Source organism: Oryctolagus cuniculus, chromosome 1 (genome assembly GCF_051225735.1).
Source record: "Oryctolagus cuniculus isolate XC-2025 breed Fujian yellow rabbit chromosome 1, ASM5122573v1, whole genome shotgun sequence".
Classification (NCBI taxonomy): domain Eukaryota; kingdom Metazoa; phylum Chordata; class Mammalia; order Lagomorpha; family Leporidae; genus Oryctolagus; species Oryctolagus cuniculus.
Window position 1 is genome coordinate 5371010 of NC_142867.1, and position 21079 is coordinate 5392088.

The window sequence follows — 21079 nt, forward strand, 5'->3', positions numbered from 1 at the left end:
ATCTGAGACCCGTGGTGTGGTGGAATGAGAAGGTGAGAAGGCCATGCCAAGACGGCCACTGACAACAGAAACTGCCTGGAAACAGGCTGTGATTGGATGGCTTCGGAAACCACATGACAACAGAGCCTGACTGACAACAGGCTGTGATTGGATGATTTCAGAAACTGCCTGGCAACAGAGCGTGACTGGCAACAGGCTGTGATTGGTTAGGGCATAGACCGCCCCTTGACCGGATTGGCTGCCTTGGCTATATAAGCAGCTGTACCAACTGAAATAAATGAGTGTGTGGGCTGCCCGCCTCTGGCCTGCTTTCACCCGACTGCCGGGGTCTGTGTGGTGACTTCATGCCTCTTGCCCCCACCACACTCCTCCTCCCAGAAACAAATCCACCTCAACATCTGGCGCCAACGTGACTGAGAGAGACAGTGTGTCGGACTCGGTGAGGTCCCCCCTGGATTTCAGCAAGAAGGCCCCTCAGTGTTTTGTGTGCTGTCCGGTTCTGTGAGGTGAGCACAGAACCCCCTCCTACGCCCCTTTCCTTGTCCTTGTCCTCGGTCTAAGTGACCCCAGGTTAGGCACACACCGCCCAGAAGCTTATGTCGCTTCTCGGCTCCCCCTTTTACTTTGGGTTCGCCCGGCAAATTCACATAAGGGACTGATCATTCCCAGAATTCGTGACCAAGTCATCTTCCCTCACTTGAGAGAGGTGACGCCCCGGAGTCACCGTGTGGGCACACGGCTTGACCTAAGGAACCAAGGAAGTCCCCCACTAAGCACAGGACATACGGACGACCTGACACACCACTGTCCGTCTAACGTAGGGAACCCTGCAGAATGCCATCAGCCGCTGAGGGCTAGGAATTTGCTTTGTTCTGGCAGCAGTGCTGTGCGTGTCTTTCCTTTGACTAGAGTTGGCGTGGCGTGCCGCTCTTAAGCGCTCAGACGTGGGAGAGATACCCCCCTCTCAGCAGCCCACACAGATTACTAAACACAGTGAATCTGTGAGTGCTAAGAGCCTGACACTCCAGGTGTCTGTCTCACAGGCAACAGTTGATGACTTAGGGAGAGAGAGCTCCCACGGTGACAATGACATGACAGCAGACAACGCAGCAATGCCTGGTCAGCCACCCCCACATACCTGTGGGATGAACTTAGACGACCTCCAGTTAATAATAACCCATGCGAGGTCATCCCACCCACACCCAGTGAGGATCCCCACATTTGTGGCAGTCCCCGGGCAGAAGTGACCCACGTTTTGACATCCCCATCCAGGCTCTCAGGGCAACTGCTAGACCCATCCCACCCGCATGTTTGCCGTCAATGTAGGAGCGGACACAGGATTCAGGCCCTGGATCCCAACGCCCATAAGTGACCTCACTATGCTAAACAAGGCTTCTCGGGAGTCAGGCCCCGACTCGCCCTACTTTGAACAGGTGCTCACAGCATGGGCAGTGACCCTTCAAACTCATTTTGACTGGGTTGCACTGCTCAAAGCGTGTTTGTCGAGACCCCAGTTCTTACAGTGGAAAGCCTCCTCTCAGGAAGAGGCTGAAACTGTGGCAAGGAATGATGCTGCCTATGGAATAGCAGTGACCTCTGATGAGCTTACAGGCCGCGGCACCTACATATATCCTCAGGAACAGGCCCGCATTGGAGTAGTTGCCTATTTTGATCAGGTCAGAGATTCGGCACTTAGGGCCTTAAAAAATATAAATCCCCCTAATTATAGTCAGCTCTTTAGAAACCTAGTTCAAGGCCCAGGCGAATGGTTCCCTGATTTCCTCGCCAGAGTCTTGGAGGCAGTAGAGAAAAGATTACCGCCTGGCCCCGATCAAGACAATTTGGTCAAACAATTAGTTTGGGAAGGTGCTACCAAGGAGGCAAAAGCTGCAATCGCCCCCGTCCGTACTGAAGACATTTCTACATGGATAGCAGCCACAAAGGAGGTCAACCCTGCCGATACTCCCATACAGGCCCTGACTGCAGCCATTAACACACTGAACACAAGGAAGTCTAATGACTCCCCAGCTTGTTGGGGATGTCAGGAAACGGGACACCTACAGCAAAACTGCCCAAACGCTGACAGACGGGGCCAGCCCAAAAGGCTGTGTCCCAGATGTAAACAAGGCTTTCATTGGGCCAAAGGTTGTAAGATCAAGCCTTTAAACTCCCATAGGGCGGCCCTCAGCCCAGCAAGAGGGAGTCCCACCACCGTTAACTGGTCAATGCCTATCTTCAATCTGAGGCCAAAATTGGCCCTATACTCAGATGGCATTGCCTTTGTGGGTTTAACTGAGATGGGGGCAGATGCCACTGTCTTAAAAGCTAGGGCTGCAAGAAAAATGCAACATTGGAAGACAGCGCCCGGGCCCGACCTCCAAGGTGTGGAGGATTAAAAATTGGCTGGTCAGGTCATCACGCCTGTAACGTGGAGAGAGGACAATGGAGATGCGGGAACCATCTTTCCACTAATTGCTGAGGTTTCCACGACCTTATGGGGGAGAGATGTGCTCTCACACATGCAAACGGTCCTAACCACGGATCACAAATCTCCACAAGCCAACAACTTTAATGGAGAGCCTACAAGTAAGATTCACCCCCAATTCTAGGGGCCACTGCTCACCTCATACAAAAGACAGGCCAATCCCCATTGAATGGGAAAAAAAAAAAAACAGGAAACATCTGGCTAGAGCAGTGGTCAATAATACAACCCAAACTTGGCATCCTTAGAGAATTGGTGCAGGAACAATTGGAAAAGGAACACATAGAGCCCTCCACTAGCCCTTACAACACACCCACTTTTGTGATACCAAAGAAACAGGGAAAATGTAGGCTACTACAGGATTTGAGAGCTATTAACAAAAATATAAAAAAGATGGGAACATTCCAGGCTGGCATTCCCCCTCCAGGGGCCATTCCTAACGGAGACCACATAGCTACCATTGATATCAAAGATTGCTTCTTCTCCATTCCCATTGCAGAGCAGGATAAGGCTTACTTTGCCTTTACAGTCTGGGAGCCCAATTCCCAGCTCCCTGCAAAAAGATTCCAGTGGACAGTATCCCACAAGGCCTGAAAAATAGCCCAGCCATTTGCCAAAGACACGGTTCCCATGCGAGCAGCACACTTGAAGATCAGAGCTTGGTCATGCATTGTGTGGGTGATCTTACTTGCTCACGAGAATGCAGCAACTCTGAAGGCCTGTCTAAGTGAGACAGTAAGACATTTACAATTCCTGGGTTTGTCTATTGCCGCAGAAAAGGTACAACATTTTCCTCCCTTTCAATTCCTGGCTTATCAAATCTCCTCCCATATATCTCCAATGGGCCCAAACCTAAAAGTCAAGCATAAATACTCACTTAATGAACATCAGCAACTATGTGCCCTATCAATTGGCTGAAGCCCTTCCTTCCCCTAACACCTGCAGAACTTAGACTGTTACACGATTTACTGACTGAGGGGAACAGCCCTTCTTCAAAAATCACATGGACACCAGCAGCCAAACCCACTATAGAAAAGATCAACACCCAGTTGTCACATTTTAAAACCTTTAGATATGACCCTCGGGTGCCTCTATTTGCCATAACCATATCTACCCTCAGGGCCCCCTTAGGAGTTATTTGGCAACAACACGGACCACTTTTTTGGGTGCACACAGCCTGGAGCGAGTGATGTAAAATAGTTGACAAAGTAGATGCCCTCCTTATGATGGGACTTAAATTAAGATATTATGCCAACAAGATATTTAACACAGAGCCAGACATAGTGGTTCTACCACTATCACAATTAGAACTGTCCACATTGATGCAGAATAGCACGCTCTTTCAAACTTTAATGATAAATTTCCCAGGACAGGTTGACAATCACCTGCCAGTGGACAGGCTACTCCAGACACTTGTTACAAACGTTAGAAATAGACTATCCAAAACATGCTTTCCCTGCTAATCAACCTATACCCATGGCACTGTGTGTGTTTATGGAGGCCAACAAGTCACTGGTTGGAATAGTGATCAAATCCTCAACAGAAGAAGATAGGATCCATGTAGACCCCCACGGAGGATCAGTACAGTTGGGAGAAATAAGGGCAATAGTGAAAGTTCTACTCCTTAGGATGGACCGGTAAATATATTTTTGACAGCAAATACTCAGTACAGGTATTTGCAAAGATGATCCCTTTTGCAGTCTTTAACTGAACTAATAAGCCAATTGATCAGATGTTCACAACACTTAAAGAGCTGAGAACAGAAAACACCCATGGTATATCTCACACGTAAGATCACATACTGGGTTACCTGGCTTTATTTTCCAAGGCAACAGAAAGGTTGATCGTCTTATCTCCTGCAACATGGCTTCCATTGGACACCTAGAACAAGCCCGTATTCTATACCAAAAATTTCATATGTCAGCAAGCAATGTGATAAAGGCGGTGAAATCAGCCATGCTGGTCCTTGGTGTCCCCTGGACCATAAAGACTGATAACGGGCCAGCGTATACATCACAGGAATTTAATTCCTTCCTGAAATCCTGGAACATACAGTCTGCCACAGGTATCCCATACAACCCACAGGGACAGGCAATCATTGAAAGAACTCATAGGATGATTAAAGATCTCTTACAAAGACAGAAAAACAATCATATGCCCCCAGACCCACAGCTTGCTTTGACTGAGGTCCTTTTCACTATCAATTTTCTTAGTTTTGATTCCCAAGGGATCAGCCCAGCTTATAAACACTGGGGATCCTTTCCATCCCAAACCCCTGCCCCTATGGTTAGGTGGAAAGACCCCCTGACAGGAGAATGGAAGGGACCACACCCTCTGCTAACCAAGGGCCGAGGGTATGCTTGTGTCTTTCCAGAGAATGCGGGACAGCCCATTTGGGTACCAGCCAGGAACATCAAGCCTGCAACTGACAGCCAACCAGAACCAGCTGAACAAGATGAGAGTCTGCCTTGTTAGCAGACGCACCTGCCCTATCATCCTACCCTGAGAAACTGCCCATAGCCACATCCGTTACTGCTTTATACCCCACCAGCTCTGGTCAGCCACTCAAATGGCCCACAGCCTGCGTGTGGTCAAGCCATTCCTGATTACCATTGTTCCTCATTCCTACCCCCATCTGAGCAAGCACTCCTGTGGTCTCTCGTTTTGACGCTGGTTAGTCAATGACGGGTAAGATCCCCTGGGGGGCAACCTAAGACAGGCACAGCCGCATATGGAGACCACATGGAAACGGGATCAACAATGGTATGGCCAAGAATCATGCCTCCTGTTGCTCAAAAACGAAAAGGGGGAAATGTGGTGGAATGAGAAGGCCATGCCAAGATGGCCACTGACAACAGAAACTGCCTGGCAACAGGCCGTGATTGGAGGGCTTCGGAAACCACATGACAGTGCAGCCTGACAACAGGCTGTGATTGGATGGTTTCAGAAACTGCCTGGTAACAGGCTGTGATTGGTTAGGACATAAACCACCACTTGACCAGATTGGCTGCCTTGGCTATATAAGCTGCTGTACCAACTGAAATAAATGAGCCTGCCTCTGGCCTGCTTTCACCCGAATCCCGGGGTCTGTGTGGTGACTCCGTGCCTCTTGCCCCCACCACGCTCTTCCTCTCAGAACGAATCCACTGCAACACTGTGGGAAAGTTCCCTGCACACTTCTGGTTTCCACTGGCAAAGCTAAGAATATTTTTTTAAAGATTTATGAGGCAGAGGCAGAGAGAGAGAGGGAAAGGTCTTCCATCCGCTGGTTCACTCCCCAGTTGGCTGCAACAGCCAGAGCTGTGTCGATCTGGAGCCAGGAGCCTGGAGCCTCCTCTGGGTCTCCCACGTGGGTGCAGGAGCTCAAGGACTTGGGCCATCTTCCACTGCTTTCCCAGGCCATAGCAGAGGGTTGGATCGGAAGTGGAGCAACCACTTAGTTAACTATTTGAGAGGCAGAGAGACAAGGCACCCAGTGGCAGGAGCTAACAGGGCCAATGCTGGGAGCCAGGAACTCAGCTGAGGTCTCCCACATGGGTGACAGGAACCCAGTTACTGGAGCCATCCCTGCTGCCTCCCAGGGTCTACATTGGCGGGAAGCTGGGGTCAGGGGCTGGAGCTGGGAACTGAAGCCAGGTATTGGGAAGTGGGGGCCCAGGTACTCTGATGTCGGGACCAGTGGGATAAGCACCTGCTCTGTAATGTCACCCACGTGTGCTTCATGGGTTATGAATTTTATTATTAGGTCTCACAGGTGCCTTCCATGAACACAAAAACGAACTCTAGAACTTTCTTCATTAGCAGCCCGTGTTCAGTTGCAAGGGCCAGAAACCAGCCCAAGGTACCAGCAGGGGGCGCCCGTGTGCAGAACCCCCGGCCGGCCGAGGCCCGGTGAGGCGGAGGGGGACGCCCCAGCCCACCTCTCGCTCAGGCTTCTTCAGCGGGAGCTCCACTCCGGGACAACATCAGAGGGGAAGAGAGCGCGGGTCTTTCTGTTCCTAGTTTCTCCCTAAGACTCCCCGGGGCTGGACGTTTCCCCTCTGCACCCCACTTCTCTGGTCGCTTCACGCCGTGTGTGTGTGTGTGTGTGTGTGTGTGTGTGTGTGGCTGAGCTGTGTCACTGCCCCTGGGTGCTCCCCTCTCAAAGCTCAGAGTTCCACGCAGCCCCCTCCCTGGGGTCAGGCTGGGCATGGGATGGCCCACGATGCTGATGGCCGGCCCCTTGTTTCTCCAAACCCACATCTCTGGGGCTGGCATTCGGGAGGCCTGGGTTTCAGTCCCAGGTCTGCTGCGGATTCCAGCTTCCTGTTAATGCACCCACAGAGGCAGCAAATGACGCCTCCAGTACCTGGGTCGATGCCACTCACGTGGGAGACCTGGGTGGAGCTCCAGGCTCCTGGCTTCAGCCTGGCCCAGCCTTGCCTGTTGCGGGCATCTGGGGAGTGAACCAGCAGATGGAAGACCTCTCTGCTTTTCTGCCTTTCGAGTGAAGCCGCGTATTTGTAGCTGGCCCCGTTGTTCTATTTTTCAGTGCAGCACCTGTGTCCTGCCAGAATCCTGGCCAGTGCTCTCCCCTACAAAATTGGCTGGAATCGAGTGTTGTGTCCATTCCTAAAACAGAACACCGTGAAATGATTGACAGGAACAACTTATAATGCAATGCAAGGTAACTGTCATTACCAATGAATAGAGAAAATAATTGGACAGGAAAATATGAAAGACACAGTACCAGGGCTGGCGCTGTGGCATGGTGGGTAAAGCCACCACCTGCAGTGGCGGCATCCCATATGGGCTCAGGTTCGAGTCCCGGCTGCTTCACTTCAGATCCAGCTCTCTGCTGTGGCCTGGGAAAGCAGTGAAAGATGGCCCAAGTCCTTGGGACCCTGCACCCGGGTGGGAGACCCGGGAGAAGCTCCTGGCTCCTGGCTTCAGATTGGCACAGCTCCGGCTACTGCAGCCATCTGGGGAGTGAACCAGCAGATGGAAGACCTCTCTCTCTCTCTGCCCTTCAAATAAATAAATAAATAAATAAATAAAATTTTAAAGAAAGACACAGTGCCTCATTTTTCTGAACTACAGAATGGCCTTTATAGATACATAAGAAATTCATAGGCTGGCCCGTCGCAGGAGAAGCAGGGGGTGGCGTGAAGGATGGGGGGAGACCATTCTCCAAGGCCCCGGATCCCAAGGAGACAGAGAGCCACCGTCAGCATCACACACGAACAGAACTCGCCGTCATCGAGGGGGAAAACGTCGCACACTGATCCACCGGGCAGACACCTGCTGGGTCCCACCCGCGTCCCCGAGGACACAGTGACGTGCAAGCCGCACGAAGATCTGCACCCCTGCGGGGCTCACACTCCAGACGGGGAGCCACGATGTGCGAGGACATGTCCCCGAGCTTGTGGGAGGAGAAGTACAGCAGGGTCGGGAGTGGAAACTCCAGGGCTGGGGATTAGACAGAGGGCAAAGGGCAGGTCTTTAGCACCGGGGTATCAGCGTGCCTGGTTCGAGTCCTGGCTCCTCTGCTTCTGTGTCAGCTTCCTGCTGGTCACATCCTGGCACCCACGTGGCAGCCCTGGATGGAGATCTGGGCTCTTGGATGTGGCCGGCCAACCCTGGCTGTTGCAAGTACGTGGGGAGTGAACAGCAGGTGGAAGATCTCTGTCTATGACTTTCTGAATTTTAAACAGATTTTTTTTTTAATTAAAAAAAAGAGTGTAGGGCCGGCGCCGCGGCTCACTAAGCTAATCCTCCGCCTTGCGGCACCGGCACACCGGGTTCTAGTCCCGGTCGGGGTGCCGGATTCTGTCCCGGTTGCCCCTCTTCCAGGCCAGCTCTCTGCTGTGGCCCAGGAGTGCAGTGGAGGATGACCCAAGTGCTTGGGCCCTGCACCCACATGGGAGACCAGGAGAAGCACCTGGCTCCTGGCTCCTGCCTTCGGATCGGCGCGGTACGCCGGCTGCAGCGCGCCAGCCGCGGCGGCCATTGGAGTGTGAACCAGCGGCAAAGGAAGACCTTTCTCTCTGTCTCTCTCTCTCACTGTCCACTCTGCCTGTCAAAAAAAAAAAAAAAAAAAAAAGAGTGGTGGAGAAGAGGATCTTGCTGACAAGGCAGGAAGTGGCAGTGGGTGGAAGAGCTGGAGAGTGACAGGGGCTGAGCTCACTCTGCTAACAAGCCCACTCCCGGATAACGAAGCCACGCAGGCGGGCACACCCCTGGTGACCTAACCACCCCTCAAGAAGCAGGGCTGCACGGGGATTCAGCTCCTGACGCCTGGATGCAGGAGGGCACGTTCAAACCAGAGGGCCAGAGCGCGTGCTGTCAGCGCCGCCGCCCGCAAGGCCCCGGTGGCACCGGCACAAGGTGGCTCCCCGTGGGCTGGAGCGGGGCGTTGGTGCGCAAGCCCAACGGCTAACACCACCTCAATTTCCTGTGTGCAGAATCCACGTCCCTCGTGCCGGGAAAACGAGCCAGACCTTCCCCTGGTGCCTTGGAGACCCGTGAGCTGAGAGACCCGGCACCTGCTGCCCCCGTGTCCACTACGCAGGGATGGCTGGGGCTGCGGAGCGTGACCTGCCATCGGTCGCGGGCTGGGTGCTGCCGACAGCAGGACCCTCAGAGACGTGGGTCCCTGCTAGCCCATTTGTGCAGCTGCAATGAAATATCCCAGATGGGGTATTTTATAAGTAAAAGAAATGTGTGTCCCACTGTCATGGGTGCCAGGAGGCCCAGGCCCAGGACCAAGGCAGTCGCAGATTTGGTGGGCAGTGAGGGCTCAGTCTCCCCTTCCCAGACAGGGCCCTCGACGCTCCGTCCTCACGTGGCAGAGGCAGGACCCAGGCCAGCTCCCGTCGCCCTCCGTGGGGCACCAAGCCATGCGTGAAAGACTCCACATCCTTAGAGCTGTGCTGTGACATAGGGGACGGCCCATGGCCGCCATCAGGACCCCCGGTGAGGGTGGACACTTGGTGTGGTGATTAGTCACTGCTTGGGATGCCCACATCCCACGTTAGAGCGCGTGGGTTCAGGTTCAAGTCCAGCTTCCTGTTAACGCACACCCTGGAAGGCAGCAGGAGATGGCTCACATGCTTGGGCCCCTGGGAGACCTGGACTGAATTCCGCCTGGGCTTCGGTCTGCCCCAGCCCTGGCTGCTGTGTGTTTTGGGGGTGTATATCAACATATGGAAGGTTTCTCTCTCTCTCCTCTCTCTCTCCCTTCCCCATAAATAAAAATAAACAACAAAAGATTAAAAATAAATAAAATCCAAGGAGACCCGCCAGGCTTTGTGCCTCCTCTGTCTGGTGAGTCCAGCTCCACGCTTGAGTACATGATAGCAATGTGTTATTACTCGTGATTTTCACCTTGATACTTGGTTAAGGCCGAGCTTCTAAATTTCTCCACTATAAAGCTTATCTCTTTGTGCTTAATAAATTGTATGTGAGGAGAAGCCAAATGCTTTTAAGTGCCCCAGCTGTTGCCTTCATTTGGTGAGTGAACCATGGGATGGACGACCTCTCTGTCTCTCCCTCTCTCTGTCACTCTGCCTTTCAAATAAATAAACCTTTTCAAAATTATTCTTGTAGATATGCTAATTACCCTGGTTTTATCATTCCACAATGTATACATGTACAGAAACATCATATCATGCCCCATACATACATAGGATTATTATTTGTCAATTAGAAATAAAATGAAGCGACACCACTGTGCCACGATGGCCTGACTTGCTGGGTTCCATCCTATACAACCGTGTTCACATTGGAGCTCCGGTCACCCCCAGTCGGCCTCTGCAAGTTGGCTTCTGAGATCTTCCTAACGTGACTTCAGCAGCTTCTGGAACTTCTTGCTGTCTGGCGCTGCTGATGGGACAGGCATCCCGGGCCTCTGATCGAAGACACAACACCTAGGGGGCCAGCACCGTGGTGCAGCGGGTAAGGCCGCTGCCTGTGACACCAGCATCCCATGTGGGCGTCGGTTCATGTCCCAGCTGCTCCAGTTCCAATCCAGCTCCCTACTAATGTGCTTGGGAAAGCAGCAGAAGATGGCCCGCATGGGAGACCCAGAGGAGTCTCTGGGCTCCTGGCTTCTGCCTGGCCCAGTCATGGCCATTGTGACCATTTGGGGAGGGAATGAGCAGACAGAAGACCTCTCTCTCTCTTTCTGTCTCTCCCTCCCGGTGTGACTCTGCCTTCCAAACAGATAGATCAATCTTAAAAAAAAAAAAAAAAAAAAAAAAAAAAAGTATGACCCAAATGTCATTTCAATGTCAGATGCATGATGCTAAGTGAATGCAGCCAGACCCCAGAGCCTCCACACTGGCAGAGGGAGACGTCCGGGGGGGGGGGGGGGGCAGAGCAGGTGTTTGGAAGGGTGTGGGGTTAAGAAGAGGCGCTGACTGCACAGTGGAGCGGGTGAGGGTCTCCCTGGGCGCTGGAACTGTGCTTGATGCGTTGCGTCGCGCTTTCGTGACCTATGCACTCGGCAAAGGTGATGAAAGCGCACGCCAGAGTGACCCTCGCTCCGTATAACACTTAGAGCTCCCTGCACGTGACTGATCTGTTTGGGACTCAGATTGATTTGTTCACGGCCAAGCCATACTCCACTGCTTTGATTACATTAGCTTTATTTATTCATTTGATTTATTTGACAGAGAGAGAGAGAGATCTGTCCACTGGCTCACTCCCCAAATGCCCACAACAGCCAGGCCCGGGCCAGCCCAAAGCCAGGAGCCTGGAGCTGCATCCGGGTCTCCCACGCGGGTGCTGGGCCCGCACTGGAAGCTGTCCCTGTTTCCCGCTTCGTGCCTCTGAAAGCAGCTGCGCTGAACTGGAAGGAGTCCCACTGGGGTGGGCGTGGCTGCTGACCCCAGAGATGCCCGCGCTGTCCTCTGACTGGTGGGTGGGAGCCACGCGGCGGAAGCTCCGCCGCACGCCATTGCACGCAGCATCCCTGAGCCCAGGCGACGCCGCTGCAGCTCTCGGGTGGGCCGAGGCCTGGCGGAGCGGAGCACGCATGGGACTAGCCGAGGCCCGCGCAGGCGGGCCGCACGTGCCCTCCAAACTGCACTGGAGGGGCCGGCGCTGCACCTGTGACACGGCACCCCGCACGCAGGAGTCCCGCTCTGCTTCCCATCCGGCTCCCTGCTAACGCGCTTGGGAGAGCAGCGGACGCGGGCCGAGCGCCTGGGCCCCTGCACCCCGTGGGAGCCCGGGAAGAAGCTCCCGTCCTGGCTCTGGCCTGGCCCAGCCCTGGCCGTGTGGCCATTGGGGAGTGAACCAGCGGATGGGGGGACCTCTCCCTCCCTGCCTCTCCCTCCCTCTCTCTCCCTCCCTCCCTCTCTCTCCCTCCCTCTCTCTCTCTCTCCCTCTCTCTGTAACTCACTCACAATCCATAAATAAATCTTTGAAAAAACAACAAAACTGCAGGCGACTTAGCGCTTGGACACGCCCACCCGCAAGGCAGGCTGGGAAAGAGGAGGCAGGGCCTTGTGGGTAGCAGGCAGCGCCCGCGCCTGCGCAGACCCGAGCTGGGGGCAGCGGGGAGGCCATGGGTGGGCGAGGGCGCCGGCTCACGAAGGAACCCGCTCGGGAGGGGCCGGCGTTTTCAGACGAGAACAGAAAACCTGGCGCGCGCTCGCAGGGCGGGAGCGGGCCGCGCGCGGAGCCCGGAGCGGGTTCCTGGCAGGGAGGCAGCATGGCCGACGCGGGGCTGGGCGGGGGGAGCCCAAGCCGGAAAGCCGAAAATCCTCAAGCAGGGCACAGCGACGCGGCGCCGGCTGGAAAGACCTCTTGGCACCAACGTTGGCTCCAGACACGTCTGCACATGAGTGCATGCGGATAAAAGTACATAACTGCATCAACAGGGGGGAACACACGAACCCTCACTCCAGAATTCCAGACGAGGTGCGGACGCCGGACCTGGACAGTCCCCCCAGGCGGGAGGGCCCAGCCTCGCCCTGCTTTATGGGAGGGGAAATAGCGCAGTCGTACGCTGGATAAACTTGGCAGTGATCAAAGTCAGCTCCGGCTCCCGACTCCAGCTTCCTGCTGGTGCGCACCTGAGAGGCAGCAGAGGGCTCGTGGTTGGGTTCCTGCGTTCCCGACACACTCATAGGAGACCTGGGTTGCGGTCTGGACTCCTGGCCCTGGCCCTGACCCTGACCCTGACCCTGACTCTGACCCAGCTCAGGACCGTGGTGGGGTTTGGGGGAGTGAAACAGTGGATGACAGCTCATTCGCTGTTTCTCTGCCCATCATATGAGAAACTAGAATACCTTCATGTGAGCCACATAAAGTTACCAGTATCGATGATTTTGACATATAAAAATGGCAAACTCAGGGACAGGCGAGTGGCTGACTTTCACATCCCACATCCCTACCTGGTTCAAATCCCGGCTCCTAACTCCAGTTTCCTGCCAGCATCGATCACCAACAGGGGATGGCTGAAGCAGCTGTGTTCCCGGCACCCACGTGGGAGAACCGGACTGGGGTCCTGCCTTCTGGTTTGAGTTCAGTCAGAGCCACTGCGTGCATTTGGGGAGTGAACCAGGGGATAGGAGTTCTCTCTCTCCTTTCCTCTTTATTCCTCTAACTTCAAATAAGTAAATAAATATTACTTTTTAAGAAAAGATTATTTATTTTAAGTGCAGAATGATAGAGAGAGAGAATCTTCATCCACTGGTTTGCTCACCAAATGGTCTTAGCAGCCAGGTCTGGGCAAGGCCAAAGCCAGGAGCCAGAAACCCCATCTGGGTCTCCCATGTGGGTGGCAGGGGTCCAAGCACTTGACCCACCATTTGCTGCTCTCCCAGGTGCATCATGGGACTACCAGCTGCTCCAATATGGGATGCCGGCCTCACAGGCAGTAGCTTAACCCTCTGTGCCACAACACTGGCCCCAAAGACATCATTTTTTACTTAGAGTTTGGTTAAGAACACAAAAGTTTGAGACACCCTGCTGGCCGGGACAGGCTCAGTGTGCATCAAAGCACACAGCCGAGCTGGCAGGAGGTATGAAGTGGTCTCCAGGTGGGGTTACCAAGGGCTGCTGAAATTGTAGATGCACCTGTCCTCAGAATAGCTTCCGCCCCTAGGAAATTAGCTCATGGCACACTTCCAAAGATTGTTCACTGCAACATTATTCTCTTTTTATTTATTTATTTTTGACAGGCAGAGTGGACAGTGAGAGAGAGACAGAGAGAAATGTCTTTCTTTACCATTGGCTCACCCTCCAATGGTCTCTGGGGCCAGCACACCACGCTGATCCGAAGCCAAGAACCAGGTGCTTCTCCTGGTCTCCCATGGGGTGCAGGGCCCAAGCACCCGGGCCATTCTCCACTGCACTCCCTGGCCACAGCAGAGAGCTGGCCTGGAAGAGGGGCAACCCAGACAGAACCCGGCGCCCCAACTGGGACTAGAACCCGGTGTGCCAGTGCCGCAGGCGGAGGATTAGCCTAGTGAGCCACGGTGCCACCAACATTATTCTTTATAGCAGAAGATTGGACATAATCTGCACCTGTGGTGTAGCAGGTAAAGCTGCTGCCTGCAGCCCTGGCATCCCATGTGGGTGCCAGTTCGAGTCCCAGCTGCTCCACTTCTGATCCAGCTCTCTGCTATGGCCTGGGAGAGCAGTAGAAGATGGCCCAAGTGCTTGGGCCCCTGCACCCATGTGGGAGACCCAGAAGAAGCTCCTGGCTCCTGGCTTTGGTGTGGCCTAGACCAGGGCTGTTGCAGCCATTTGGGGATGAACCAGTGGATGGAAGATTTCTCTGTCTCTGCCTTCCCCCCTTAACTCTGCCTTTGAAGTACATAAATCTTTAAGAAAAAAAATGCTGGTTTAGGGCAGGTGCTTGGTGGTGAAGCTGGCTTTCGGGACCCCTGCATTTCCTATCTGAGAGCCTGACTTTGAGTCCCAGCTGCACTCCCGATCCAGCCTCCTGCCAATGCGCACCCTGGCTCAAGTACGTGGGTGCCTGCAACCCATGTGGGAGACCTGGATTGAGTCCTGGGCTCCTGGCTTAGGCCTGGCCCAGACTCAGCTGGTGCGGGCATTTGGGGCATGAATTAGTAGGTAGAAGATCTCTCTCCATCTGTCTCTGCCTTCCTGTGCCTCTGTGTTTCAAATAAAAATAATAAACATTTTTCAAACAAATTCGGGCTTAGCTGTACAATCACCGTGTAGTTATAAAAAAATTAGCAATAAAGGAGAGGCAGGCATTTGGCCAAGCCGGTCAGGTGCTGGTTGGAATGCTGGCGACCCCTGCTGGAGCTCCTGGGTTCACGTCCCGGCTCTGCTCCCTGTGGAATAGGGAACAGCTGGAGCTTCCCGCTGGTGCACATGCTGGGAGACGGCTCAGGTAGGTGGGGCCTGGCCATCCGCATGGGAGGCCCACACTGAGTTGTAGTCCCTGGCCCAGCCCCAGCCTTTGGGGCATTCAGGGAGTAAACCGGGAGAGAAGAAGGGACAGACAGAGAGAGAGGTCTTCTATCCTCTGGCTCACTCGCCAGATGGCCGCAATGGGCAGCACTGGGCCAGGTCAAAGCCAGGAGCCAGGAGCTTCTTCTGGGTCTCCCACGTGGGTGCAGAGGTCCAGGGACTTGAGTCATCCTCCACTGCTTTCCCAGGCCACAGCAGGGAGCTGGATCGGAAGTGGAGCAGCCGGGACTCATGCTGGCGCCCATATGGGATGCCGGCACCACACACCACAATGCCGGCCGGCGTGGCAGTCTTTTTCTTTTTTTTTTTTTTTTTTTTTTTGACAGGCAGAGTGGACAGTGAGAGAGAGAGACAGAGAGAAAAGTCTTCCTTTGCCATTGGTTTCACCCTCCAATGGCCACCACGCTGCGGCCAGCGCACCGCGCTGATCCAATGGCAGGAGCCAGGTACTTATCCTGGTCTCCCATGGTGTGCAGGGCCCAAGCACCCGGGCCATCCTCCACTGCACTCCCTGGCCACAGCAGAGAGCTGGCCTGGAAGAGGGGCAACCGGGACAGAATCCGGCGCCCCGACCGGGACTAGAACCCGGTGTGCTGGTGCCGTAAGGCGGAGGATTAGCCTAGTGAGCTGCAGCGCCGGCCGGCGTGGCAGTCTTACAACACTAAGCAGTCTTACCATAGGACCTAGCAGTGAGGTTCCTGGGTATTTGCCCAAATGAGTTGCAGGCCTGGCTACACACACGTGGATAGCGGCTTTATTTATGATCACCAGAAACCGGAGGCCATGAAGATACTCCGGACTAGGTGAATGGGAACGTGACCGCGGCAAGCCGTCCGGTGATGAGGCAAGCTGTGCGAAGGTACTGAGGAAACGCAGCTACCCAGACTCCAGGAAAGCCAGTCTGGACCGGAAGATTCCAGCTGTGTGGCAAAGCTGTGGAGGCGGTGGAGTCTCAGTGGGTGTCGGGGTTCGGGGTGGGGGCGGGGGGAGGTTGAAATGACACTGTGTGACACTGCAGTGACAGATACATCAAAACCCAGAGAACGGTGTCGGGGGGGGGGGGCACTGGCGCTGTGGCCTAGAGAGTAAAGCAGCCACCTGGGGTGCCAGCATCTCATACGGGTGCCAGTTCCTGATTTATTTATTTATTTGAAGGCAGAGAGAGAGAGAGAGAGAGAGATCGGTCTTCTATCCGCTGGTTCACTCCCCAGATGGCTGCAATGGCCAGAGCTGCACCAATCCGAAGCCAGGAGCTTCTTCCAGGTCTCCCACGTGAGTGCAGGAGCCCAAGCATTTGGACCATCTTCTACTGCTTTCCCAGGCCACAGCAGAGAGCTGGATCGGAAGTGGAGCAGCTGGGACTTGAACTGTCGCCCATATGGGATGCCGGCACTGCAGGCGGTGGCTTTACCCACTACACCACAGCGCTGATCCTGTGCTCCTCTTCCAATCCAGCTCCCTGCTGTGGCCTGGGACAAGCAGTAGATGATGGCCCAAGTGCTTGGGCCCCTGCACCCGCGTGGGAGACCCTGAGGAAGCTCCTAGATCCCAGCTTTGGCCATTGCAGCCATCTGGGGAGTGAACCAGCGGATGGGAGATTTCCCTCTCTCTCTCTCTCTCTCTCTCTCTCTCTCTCTCTCTGTCTCTCTCTCTGTGTGTGTGTGTGTGTCTATAACTCTGGCATTCAAATACATAAGTCTTTAAACAGACAGACAGAGAAGGGACCACACAGAATGAACCTCTCTGTAAGCTGTGGCCTTTGGTTGACAGCAGTGCACCAACAGCGGCTCACTGATGGCAACAGATGTGCCAGACCAATGCCAGACGTTGATGGAAGGGGAAAGTGGGGGTGGGGTGGGGGTATATCCATACGGTCTGCTGACATATTCTATACCGAAAGTGTACGAAAAATAAAGTCGAGGGTGGGCATTGGCCTAGCAGTGAAGACGCCTGCATCCCAGCCTGGCGTGCTGGGGTTCGAGTCCCGGCTGCAGCTCCACTCCTGGCAGGTGGCAAGTGGTGGGTTGAGGCTGGGGCGCTGCCACCCACTGGGAGGCCAGGACTGAGTTTCCTGCTCGAGCTTCAGCTGGGCCCAGGCCCGCCCATTGCAGACATTGGAGGGGTGACCGATCTCTCTCTCCTCTCCCTGCCCCTGCCCCACTGTCGGTCCATCTCTGTCTCCCTCTAATAAAAAATAAGAATAAAAATTATTTTTATTTATTTGAAAGCATTACAGAGGGAGAGAGAGAGAGAGAGAAAGAGTGAGAGAGATCTTCCATCTGCTGGTTCACTCCCCAAATGGTTGCAATGGCTGGGGCTGTGCCAGGCTGAAGCCAGGAGCTTCCTCTGGGTCTCCCATGCAGGTGCAGGGTCCCAAGCACTTGGGCCATCCTCTGCTGCTTTCCCAGGCCTTAGCAGAGAGCTGGATTGGAAGTGGAGCAGCCGGGACTCAAACTGGCGCCCATACGGCCTGCTGGTGCCGAAGGTGGTGCCTTTATCCTGCATGGCACAGCTCTGGCCCCAGGCCATTTATTTATTTTTTTATTTTTTATTTTTTATTTTATTTTTTTAAAATATGGAATGCTTCACGAATTTGTGTGTCATCCTTGCGCAGGGGCCATGCTAATCTTCTCTGTATCGTTCCAATTTTAGTATATGTGCTGCCGAAGCGAGCACCAGGCCATTTATTTTTGAAAGCCATCTGGATAATTTTCTGAGCCAGGACTCTAAGCCAATTTCCATATGGACACCATGGATTATTGATAAGGTTTGAATATGCAGATAAATTTTTCAGTATGTAGAGGGGCAGGTGGGCTTTGCTGTGTTTGGTCACTTTTTTTTTTTTTTTGAAAGGCAGAGTGGACAGTGAGAGAGAGAGAGACAGAGAGAAAGGTCCTCCTTTGCCGTTGGTTCACCCTCCAATGGCCGCCGCGGCCGGCGCACCGCGCTGATCCGAAGCCAGGAGCCAGGTGCCAGGTGCTTCTCCTGGTCTCCCATGGGGTGCAGGGCCCAAGCACCTGGGCCATCCTCCACTGCACTCCCGGGCCACAGCAGAGAGCTGGCCTGGAAGAGGGGCAACCGGGACAGAATCCGGCGCCCCGACCAGGACTAGAACCTGGGGTGCTGGCGCCGCAGGCGGAGGATTAGCCTAGTGAGCCGCGGCGCCGGCCTTGGTCACTTTTTTCCTTCTCGACTTGCACCAGAGCTGCTCCCTGCATTGCCCCGAATCCCGTCCCGCCAGCCGAGCAGAGTTCCCGAAGGGGCTGATGTGAGCACGACATTGGACGCGGCTTCATGAACAGAGGCCACGCATCCCACTTCTGCACGTGCCTAAGCATGGCCATGTCCGAATGCTTCTTATTTCATTACCAAAAATGTTCAGACTTTTTCAAAAGATTGGCTGTTGGTTTGAAAGACAGAATTACAGAGACAGGGAAAGACAGAGAGATCTTCCATCTGCTGGTTCACTCTCAGATGGTTGCAATAGCCTGGGCGGGGCCAGGCCAAAGCCAGGAGCCTGGAACTCCATCCAGGCCTCCCACACGGGTGCAGGGGCCTAAGTATATGGGCCGTCTTCTGCTGCCTTCCCACGTGCAATACCAGGGAGCCGGATCAGATCCAGTGCAGCCAAGACTTGAACTGGTGCTCACATGAGATGCCGGCATGGCAGGCAGAGGCTTAACCCACTGCCCCACAATGCCAGCATCCACAGACATTTTATGTTATGAACAAACAATTCATGAATCTCAGAAATATTTGCACTGAAATAAACTTGCCCTTTTAGAAAGACTTATTTATTTGTTTGAAAGGTGGCGTGACAAAGAAAGAGTTAACATCCGCTGGTTCACTTCCCCAAATGGCCTCAATGACCAGGGCTGGGCCAGGATGAAGCCAGGAGCCAGAAACTCCATCCTGGTCTCCTACTTGGGTGGCAGGCGCTTAAACACTTGGACCATCATCCACTGCCTTCCCAGGCACACGCGCAGGGAGCGGATTTGGAGGCAGAGCATCGGAGACTAGAAGACTCTGCTACGGGATGCTGGTGTTGCAGGCAGTGGCTTAGCCCCCGTGCCACGCTGGCTGGAAACTTATCTTTTATAATTCCATTTTTCCAGGAACTTTTGCAAGTCCTGTTGTGTTTATCCTGTGCCGCACACTCAGGCCATCACGTTGACGGTAAAACTTGCCATGTGTATGTAGGTTTTGTGGTACAGGGATTTCGCTGCTGGACAGCAACACAGTCTTTGCAGTGAGCAGGATGGCCACGCCTGATGGAGCGGAGAACCCTTTGAAATAGAACCCAAAGGCCCTCCTCGGCCCTCCGGCCCATCCCACCCTGCCCTTCTCTGTGCAGGCTCCCGCGCCACCAGCCGAAGCCACCTCTGTGCTACTGTCCCAGCCGCGGGACAGCCTCACCTCTTCCTCAAATGTCCCCACCCTCTCCGCTCAGCGCCTCAACAGCCACACTGCACCCCGAACCTTCCCTCTTCCCTGCTCAGCTCGTGCCACGCTGTGCCCGGTCAGCTGGCCCACTTACTCCGTCCCCTCGGAGGAGCCCATGTTTAATCCTTCTGGGGGGAAAAAGCTTCTATTGCTATCAAAAACAGGAGGCTGGTATGAATAGTCTTTTTACAAAAGATTTATTTTTTATTTACTTGAAAGGCAGAATTACAGCGAAAGAAGGAAGGAGAGAGAGCGCTCTTCTACCTACTCCCCAAGTGGCCCCCACAGCGAGGAGCGGCCAGGAGCGTCATCCGGGTCTCCCACGTGGGTGCAGGGGCCCAAGCACTTGGGCCGTCTTCTGCTGCTTTCCCAGGCCCCTTAGCAGGGGGCTGGATCAGAAGTGGGGCAGCCGGAACTCAAGCTGGTGACCGTATGAGATGGGGTGGGGCTGCTGGTGGCAGAGGCTTAACCTTAAATATAAACTGCAAACACAGATCAAAAGAGAAAGCTGTTAACCTACATTTAGATAACATTGTCAGCAGACACCCTGAGGCCAGAGGAAGGTTAAGAGGTGTTGGGGATGCCTTAGCCTCCAGGACAGTTTCCGCTTTGATACATTCCCAGGGCTGGAAAGAAAACAGAAAAGGTGTAACTTTGTGTGTGTGATTCCACCCTGTCCCTGCTCTCCCTAAAGTCACCTGCTTGTCACCGCAGGCAGTGGGGCCGGATGCGGCTGTCACCCCACACACAGGCCCGGCACAGTGGCTGGAGAGGCCTCCATAGCTGGGGGCTATGAAATCTCATTAGGGGCTGGCATCTTGCCCCCCCTCCCCAGCTGCTCCACTTCCAATCCCTGCTGTGGCCTGGGAAAGCAGCAGAGGACGGCCCAAGTGCTTGGGGCCCTGCATCCGCGTGGGAGACCCAGAGGCAGCTCCCGGCTGTTGTGGGCGTTTGGGAAGTGAACCAGTGGATGGAAGACCTCTCTCTCCTCCTCTTCCTCCTCCTCTCTGCAACTCTGCCTTTCCAATAAATAACTCTTTTTAAACACTTTATTCTTTATGAAAGTAAGTTGTGGTTTTACACCTGCATCCCTGAGAATCACGCGCATTCATTCAGAAAATCTGAAAGTCGGAGCAAACTCAGAATTACCGGCTCACAGCCTTTCAAAGCCTTCGACATCCTAATGCACTTGGTAGGATGTCACTGCGCTCGCTCAAAGTCTGGGTGACTTGTGTTTGCTTTTAAGCACCCACAGCCACTGGGCTCACCCCCGGGGTCCCTCTGGATGCAGCCCGGCCTCACCTCCACCGAGAAGGCCTCCTGGATGCCCCGGGGGAGCTCGCGCTTCACAAGGGGTCGGCTGCGCGACCGGCTACCCGAACGGTCGGCCTGGCCTCCCGCTTCCCCCTCCCCGCCCCGGCCCTCTCCAGGGCCTGCCAGGGAGCCAGACCGGCGCCGCCCGCCTGAGGCTGCACCTGCTCCCGGGCGCGCCCGGCTCAGATTACGCCGGGGCTGGGAGGGCCTCTTCCCGGGGCTCCGACGTTAGGGGGCACCAGACCAGCACGGCTCCGGCCCCACCGGGGAGTGGGCGAGCGGGCAGAGAGGGCAGAGGGACCGCTGCAGAGCTCCGATCTGGGGAGCGCCCCGCCAGCCACGAGGGTGACCACGGCGGTGACCTCCGCGGCGGCCGCCTTCCAGCCAAGGGGAGCCGGCGGG

The 21079-nt window shown here is 54.7% G+C and overlaps 1 non-coding gene across 1 annotated transcript; it reads right to left on the reverse strand.

The window, feature by feature from the left end:
• Nucleotides 1–17489: 17489 nt before the first annotated feature.
• On the reverse strand, nt 17490–17596 carry LOC127484957 (U6 spliceosomal RNA). The gene has a single exon (XR_007912155.1). It is a non-coding gene; the product is annotated as a U6 spliceosomal RNA (small nuclear RNA).
• Between the last annotated feature and the right edge of the window lie 3483 nt (nt 17597–21079).